Source organism: Pogonomyrmex barbatus, unplaced genomic scaffold (genome assembly GCF_055798465.1).
Source record: "Pogonomyrmex barbatus isolate J1 unplaced genomic scaffold, ASM5579846v1 scaffold2, whole genome shotgun sequence".
In the NCBI taxonomy this organism is placed as follows: domain Eukaryota; kingdom Metazoa; phylum Arthropoda; class Insecta; order Hymenoptera; family Formicidae; genus Pogonomyrmex; species Pogonomyrmex barbatus.
In genome coordinates, this window is record NW_028297116.1 from 25,120,783 (window position 1) to 25,129,323 (window position 8,541).

The window sequence follows — 8,541 nt, forward strand, 5'->3', positions numbered from 1 at the left end:
TCCTGATCCCTGCTTGATCGAATTAATCCATTTCCAATCTAATCAAATCGTTTGAATCGTCTAATTTCACATGCGATCTGTTTTCAGGGAGCGTTGTATCGATAGGTTTCCATAGGTTACTTCGAATCTTGCTTGCGTCTAGACGCTACTAATATCCAATTATCTTGAATATTCACGATTTAAATTGGCAAATATGTAAATCATTAAGTCATATCATATGCTTTATCTTTTCACATTCAATAAAATGCTTTTACCATTTTTGAATATACATATCGAGAAATCAATTTGTTAGATTCTGTATCTGATTGTGATATTCCTATAACAAGAAAAACGCGTTTGTAATCTACATAGCGATACAAAAAAATAAATGAAAAATGCGCATAAAATAAAATGATTAAAAATAACATATGAAAGTTTAACATATCCATGTTATAACTATACTAGTGGAATTGTTTTTCAATTTGGCGCCAATGTTATCATATCGCAATCTTCGTGTTCTAATGTTGCAGCTACCATCATAGATTTGCAACATATTTTATTGAATATTTTTTAATAAATATTTATTGGAAGTTTCAATGAGAAATTGCAACTTGTATTTATCATTTTTATTACATATTGCTTTTATTGCTTATAATTTTTACTGATAAAAAGAAATTATAATTATTTTTCATAAAATAATATATTGTCAACTTTATTAAAACAACAAAAAAAATTTATATAAAAACACCTAGAAGAAATACTTTATCTCTGGTTCAATTAAAAAAATATGTCTTTGTAAACTAATGTAATCATCACATCAATCGCATGTGAAATTTTGTCTCTCCGAAAATTTTCGGTAATTACAAATTTAGCACGAAACAATATTTTGCCTCTGTCGAATCAAGCTTTGATTCTCACAATTATTTGTTGAAATACTCACATGACACATGTATATCCGATTTATTATTTTCTCATGATATATATTGTATTTCATAGCTTGTACGTCAGTCGCTTAATAAAGCATGGAATGAAACATTGAATATACGAGAGATTGAGTTTTATATACACAAATTATAATTATACTTTTTAGAGTATGAATTTCACGCCGAATTCTCGCAGTGTTTTAATAGAGATAACATATCCGACGTACTCCTCTGACAAGTATAATTCCTATTCGCCGGGTTTCCTCTCAGCCTCAGCGAAATTATATGGGATTCGATGTTACGCTATGTCCCAATTATAAAGTACTCATTGTGCACTGAAACAGCGCCAGTTTCCAGAACACGGAATTTTTAATACAGCTATGATATTCCTCATTAGTTATAATTTATTGTTAATTAGATTATGGATTAAATTGAATCAGAGTGCAAGTTTTTATCATAATTCACTGCACATTTTGATGAAAAGGGTTTATTCGCTTTATATACGTATATTATGTTTTTTTTTAATATAGATATAATAATCATATTACTTAAGGAGGGTTACAAAAAGTTACAATTAAACTCAAAGAAGTTGGAAATAGTTTGTTTCAAAAAGGAAGAAAAAAGGAAATAGAAAATAGGAAAGAAGGAAAATAGGAAAATAGGAAATTGAAAATGGGAAAGAGAGAGGCTGAAGTTAAAGAAGTCATATAACTAGGATACATTTTAAAGAAAAATGGAGGAGAGATGAATTCGTGACAAAGCAAAGATTTAGACTTATGTTTTAAAATTTACTGTCAGCGCTCATAATATATACTATATGTACATAAACTATATAAAAAGATTGTTCATTCTTTTTTCTTCTAGATTTTTAGACTTAAGAAACATGCAACTCTAGGATGTACATCTTTTTCAGAACAACAGCAGACTGTCTTCACTTTTTTGTCGCATAGTTTTTTGCTCGGAAAGTTTGAATAGATGAGCTTTGAAAATCACGTGTCCCGTAAAAAAGACTGCCATTTTCAATTTGTCCTTGTTTATTGCCAACAATTCTTTTATTCTATTTGGTATGAAGTATTAGTTATTTTAATTGTCGGCCACTTGCTACTTTCCAAGAGTTCAAATGTTAACCCTGTTTTAGCCATTTTTGATGATTTTTTTCGCTTAGGCAAAAAGAGACATCACTGATCTATTTAGTTGTATCCATCATTTCACGTCATATTGTTACTAGCCCTAATATCTATGAATCCATATTTAGGTTATTTTGACTTCTTTAGTCCTGCTTAGTATCCCTCGATTACAGATGATTGTGTAGAAATCATAAGAAGGGCTTCAATGACTACTTTGCTATAGTAGCAGTTTTTGCTTTTTTAGTTAGAAATTTAGCACATCTAAGGATGGTTAGTACTTCAATTTGAAGAACCGTGACTAATTCACTTGTTGTAGAGATGATTCTCTAAGATTTGCTTGGACCCATAGATACTTACATCGAAACGGCTGTTTACTGTGCCCCTCTGTATCTACATTTGGATCGGTTAAAATTTTGAGCAGGTTAAAACTTGTACCAGTTTTCTTAATTGATATTAAAACTTTAAAAGTTTTAACCAGCTGATTTATTTTCTAAGAATTCTATCCTGTTCTAATATGAAAGGGCGTTTGTAGAAAAGTCTGAACCCTACGTCCAAATTTGGTATATCTCCATTCACTTTAATGTTTTAATCTGTATGCTATTTGTTTGACTATATATTCATTTGATTCAATGAGGAGAACAGAGAGCTATTTCCAACTTCTGTTGGTGTGATTTTCATGATCCTTGTTCCAGCTCTCAAGTGTACATCCTATAAGCGTTTCATTGCCTCCACCTTCTCTATTCTGGATTACTAGACAACTGCAACATATGTTTAATACATCTTGTAAAACAGTATCTTGTAAAATTATAGAGCAACTTTGGGAATCCCTAGATTTTTCCTATTATTCTTTTATAAATTCACATGCTAGTATTGAAAATATTTTCCTGTTCTTTCCGAGATGTAATTTTTAAGAAAATTCAGAAAAACTTTTAGATTGTCGAATTGATAAATTCTATTTTTTTACTCCAAAATTTCAAGATTGATTTCTCTATGATTGGTATTTTCTAATGAAAATCATCAGCTCTTTATTCTACATCTTATAGATCACGTGATCATAATGGCCAGAAAATTTGTCATTCCTTGCAACTTTCAAGAAACAAATAGATGTAGGTTTGAAAATCATATAAACCTGAGATAGAGTTAAGAATTTGATAATTAATCCATCTAACATGGACTATCACAAGATGGATAATCGCGTAAGCTACATAGATGTAAACCAAAAAGCCTGTTTTTTTCAGTTTTTTTTTTTTTCAGTTCAATTTAGGAGTTCGTTTATTATAGAAGAGATAATGCATCCTCCTGCAGGCAATCTTCAATCCTTTAGAATACTCTTAAATTTAAAGAGCAATTTTGCATGCAATTTTTACATTAATCATGCAATTTTTGCATGATTAAGATAGTGTAGAGCAGAATTCGTTGATTTGTCCTTCCTATTAAAATGCATTGAAAGTCAATGGTCAAGCAAAATAAAGAGCTAGTTTGCAAGAACCTATCAACTAATCTTTCTACAGTTTTCAGGAAGATGTGATAAAGATAGCTATTTCTATTCGATTTGGATATAAAGACTCTGATGCCATTCTAAGCCCATGAAACATGTCATGAGCTCTAATATTTTCCTTCAAAAGGCCTAACAGAATACTGAGTCTTTCCCTGAGTACGGTATATACTGTCTAGTCCGAATACCTTACAGAGCCTGAAGATTTTGATAGTTTATTTAACTCTACAAGAATAAATCATTTTCATTGCTAATGATTATTTTCTGAATTTGTAATTTGGAGTTTGTAATTATATCTTTTCTTGGCTAATGCAGTAAGTAAATTCTTCCCGAAACCTTGAAAAATGAATTGATATTAGGTGTTTTAAAAATGTCATCCTTTTTCTCATTTTCCTTTACGATGACCAACTTCTTGATAACCAGCTCTACATTTTTTTGTTGAGAAAATTGATAGTTTTCTTGATAGTCAAAAGCTCCTCTATATATACCATTCGATGGTTTGAGCAATTCATTGATTGGTAGCATATTTGGTATCTTCAACCTTAAATTCGATGGATAAACTTTTTAGTCAATTATTTGTTTACGCAGTTGAAAGTAAGTATACAATTTTTTCCCAAGTGCTGAAAAGCCAACGGGAACTTTGAGAAGAATATGTCCTCTAACCAATTTCGTCCATCTCATCAGCGTTCAGCTTCTTATCAGGATAGTCTCTAGAACAAGGCCTGATGGTTCTGATTACACCTTTAATTGCCTGGGCATATGATCAGTGATCTTAGACCTTTTGTTTAAACGATTACTCGACGAATTGAGACAATTGCGTCTTAAGCGCACCGACTGAAGCATATCCTCTTGAATCCAAGGTAGCTATAAAGGTGGGATTATGGGCTTTTTTAAGTAGCTCGCTTCTCTAAAAACTGCTTTTTACAGTCCTCTGACAGTATCATTATAACTAGCTCCATCTTAATCGAATCCGATTGAATGGTATTATCATTCGAATATTCCTCAAGTAGAATACAAAATCATAATAATGTCAATATACGATATCAAGTAAAAGTCATTTTAAGAAAAATCATAATGATGTTATTTGATGGATTTGTGATTTTTTTGATATTGAATTTTATGATGACTTTTAAACTATATAAGTTAAAACTATGTAATTCAATATTAGTAATATTCAATAGTACTCATATAATATATTCGGAAAATACATGCCATGGAACGTCAACTTAACTGTTCACTGAATAATTATTATTAATAATTAGTAATAATCAACTAACATATTTTACTATATTAATATATATATATATATTTTTTTTTTCTTATTATTAAATTCACACTATCTTATAATTGGAAAGTTTGATAAATAACTAAAATGGCACAATTATAAAATAATAATAATTTATGTAACATAAAAATAACATAAAAATGCAAAAGACTTCACGAAAGATACATATTTATAAAACTAAAAACTAAAGTAATTCTTTTAAGGCGCTTTTATTCATACAATTTATGACTTTAATCATATCCATTTTATGCCATTTATTATCAGTGATATTATGGTTTTAAGTGACGAATAATCACATTGACGTAATCATGAAGACTTTATTTATTGTTATTAAAATTATAGTCTCCCACAAATACTGTGCGATATTACTTGGACAGAAATCACGAATGCCTAGAACTTGACTTGTACTCTTAGAAGGTACCTGGTATTTGGAAGGCATTGTTTACGGTACAGTCTTCCTTGCACCGTGCAGCCCTTAGCGCGATAGTTTACGCCTTGGCTTGGAGAGTTCCTTTTTATTGGTTGCACTTAGTAACATTCTTAAATGAATCAAGGACGCAACCATGTCTCTCTCATCATTCTAAAATGAAAACTCATTTGGAGAATAATGTGGAGAAAAGAAGATTTAAAAAAGTAGCATAGGAAAAAATAGGAGAGCTTAAAAAAATTGTAAACCGAATCCTTGCCTCTAAATCAAATGACAGATAATACAACTATTATTAATTAATTGGAATAATCATATTTAAATGACAACGACATCATTCCATAAAGATTTGTTCTATCATTATATTGCATAATAAATCATTTTCATCTATTAGATTGTAATCATTGAATATAGCAAGTTGCAATTGCAGTTAAAAATATTAACAAAATATTTTTTGCAATCCAGTGCGCGATTAAAACGAAGCAATAATGCAATCTTATTTTAATCAAGGAGACAGATAAGAAAGTCAAGTTCGCGATTAATCTTGGAGCTGAGAGTTCGCTATTCTCTTTTATACAATTTTGTAGTGGCAGGTTATTCCATCTGGTTGAGCCTTTCTCGATAGAAAATGCATTTTCTCTCTTACGCAGGCGACACACGAGCGTTGAATTGAAAATCTTCCTGTTAGTGTAATAGAAAAAGTATTTTTCGCTTACGTATAAAAAGCTCAATCCTACATCTTTCAACTTTCTTCAACTTTAATGTGCAAGGACAAATATAATATAATTGATCGATACATATAAAGTAGACGTTGGAATAATATCAATGCACGTACATAAATAAAAAACTGTAAATTGAAAAGATGAAACAATAAGGAGCGTAATAGTATATCAAGAAAACGCATTTGATGTTCAAGTACGTCGTTTCATTTTATTGCTGATAGTTCGTTTCGGAGTGTAAGTGATGTTTATGCGACATAATCTATTGTCTTGTAAATAAATTCTAAGAAGCAATATGAGTACTGTCATTTTGAACGTATGTATTTTTCATTGTATTGTACTTTTACGTATGTATATGTTTGTGCTTTTTAATATTTTTCCTTAATTTGACTTGATATTTATTGAAATATTTCAGGATGTTGCTTTACAATTTTTTTCTGAATATCCTGAAAATGTTACATGAAAATGATACATGTAATTTTAGTACAAGTGCAATATGTTTTTTTATACTTTTATTAATACAATTTTATTGAAAAGATAATTCAGTTTTATTAATAATTATTAAATATATCTTTTTGATATATTGTTTAAACAAATATATCATAATATAGTCAAGAATTGCACAATATCTGTACAGATCATAGTATCTAAACACTTCTTTCTTGATTTCTGGAAAAAAGCACAAACGCGTATGCAAAAGGACAATATCAAAATGATAGTATTTATATTGCTTCTTAGAACCTACTTGCAAAATAACAGATTATGGCACATCAATCACTTACACTCCAAAACAAATCATCATCAACTGTCAAACTCGCCGCGAAACTCAACAACATCGTTGACCGCCAATCGGACGCGTGGAAAAAGAGCAAGTATACGATCTCGCTCACTCTTTCGTTTTCTACTTTCTTACTCTCGTTATGCGTATTTATTAATAATCAATCAATCAGAATTGTGACATAAGGAGCAGAGACTGTTAGAGATACATTAATCAATTTTACACGAAACATATTGTATTCTGCCCGCCAATGATTTGCTAGATCTTACAGTGACCCTGACTTATCAGTCTGATAATCCGCTGGGTCGATAAGATTAATAATGATAAATATGCGCTTATCGAACATATTCGTAGTAATCTAGAAACATCTAAAAGTGCATGAATTATGATTGCAAGTAATTGTACGAGAAGAATGACCAATTACTTAACATAATTTATAATTTAAAACACAATATATTACGAAATATATGTTTCTATAATATAGATACAAAAATCGATAGGAACGAACAATATAATGATGAAGATATAATATAATTTATGCATTTCTTTCTAAATTAGAAAAAGAGAGAAGAAAGGAACAAATAAAAAGAATTAGTGTATTTATTAAATATATTACTAATGTGTCCATTTCGATGCACGCGTATTTATTACATTATCAATCTTATCGACCCTGCGGAGAAATCAGGCCGATAAATCAGGATCGCTGCAGGACTCAGCGAACATTGATTCGCTAGATTCTACAGTGACCCTGACTTATTAGTTTGATGATCCGCTGGGTCGATAAGATCAATAATGACATCTCGCGATAGGAATTGCAATCATACAAAGACAACGACGACAATGACGTTTCTTAAAGTAAAAATTTTCAGATTGGACTTTGATTCTTAATATCTCTGCTCATAGAGCACGTAGAAAAAAAATAAAATCACTTTTGTTATGTAAATCGTATCCAAATTATCGATTGAGTCTATTTAGAACTTGATCGATTCATCAGTCGTTAATGAGATCTGATAATCTCGGGTGTTCGTCTCTCGCCAGCTCGCGTAAAGTCACATGGTAGTGTTCTCGGTTGACTTGACACCCGAGACACTACCGTGTCTCCTGATTTGCATGAAAATATTTGCTGCGGCAAAATTGTTAGAGTCTCACTCGATAGCCTTAGCTTGAAAGAATAGTTTTATATATTTTTTATCTAACGATGTTATCTAACTATTTGTACTTGCGCATGTTTTTTTCACAAAATATTATATATCTACAGTTGTGACAATCATATACCATAGAGCACAAATTAATGAATTTTGGAAAAATTTAGAGAGGTAGGAGGACAATCCTGAATTTAAAATGATCACTCCGCCTTGCTTCAGCTTGACAGGTTTTCTCCCTGCTCCATTACCCCTTCATATTCTTCCCCTTTTCTCGCGAGATTATTCGCTTATCGGTTCATTGTGGATTCCTCCTATCCTTTATGAGCAGCGGTCGCTTCTTGTGCATGCTAAATATCTTTCCTCGCTACTTCCACAATTCATTTCAGCTTTGCCTTCTGCAGACATGTCACTTCGCAATCGGTGTAAGACGTATATAAAGTAAGTAGGATAACCAGTCATACACCGAAGAAAGGAAAAGAAGAGACATTCGCAAAACTTTAAAGCTAAAATTGAATATGAATATGAAGCGCCTACAAGAAATTGCCTAATGAAAAATTATTGTTTATATCTTTTTGCATCACGATTGTAGGCTTAGCAAAAATATTCAACATTATGTGAAGTCACAATTAAAATAATCTACACAGTACCTAGACATTAACACAGCTT

At 30.9% G+C, this 8,541-nt stretch overlaps 1 long non-coding RNA gene across 1 annotated transcript; it reads right to left on the reverse strand.

The window, feature by feature from the left end:
* Nucleotides 1-5,115: 5,115 nt before the first annotated feature.
* On the reverse strand, nt 5,116-6,581 carry LOC105424966 (uncharacterized). The gene is made up of 2 exons (XR_967585.2): nt 6,069-6,581; nt 5,116-5,389 (listed from the first exon to the last, which is right to left on the reverse strand). It is a non-coding gene; the product is annotated as an uncharacterized LOC105424966 (long non-coding RNA).
* Between the last annotated feature and the right edge of the window lie 1,960 nt (nt 6,582-8,541).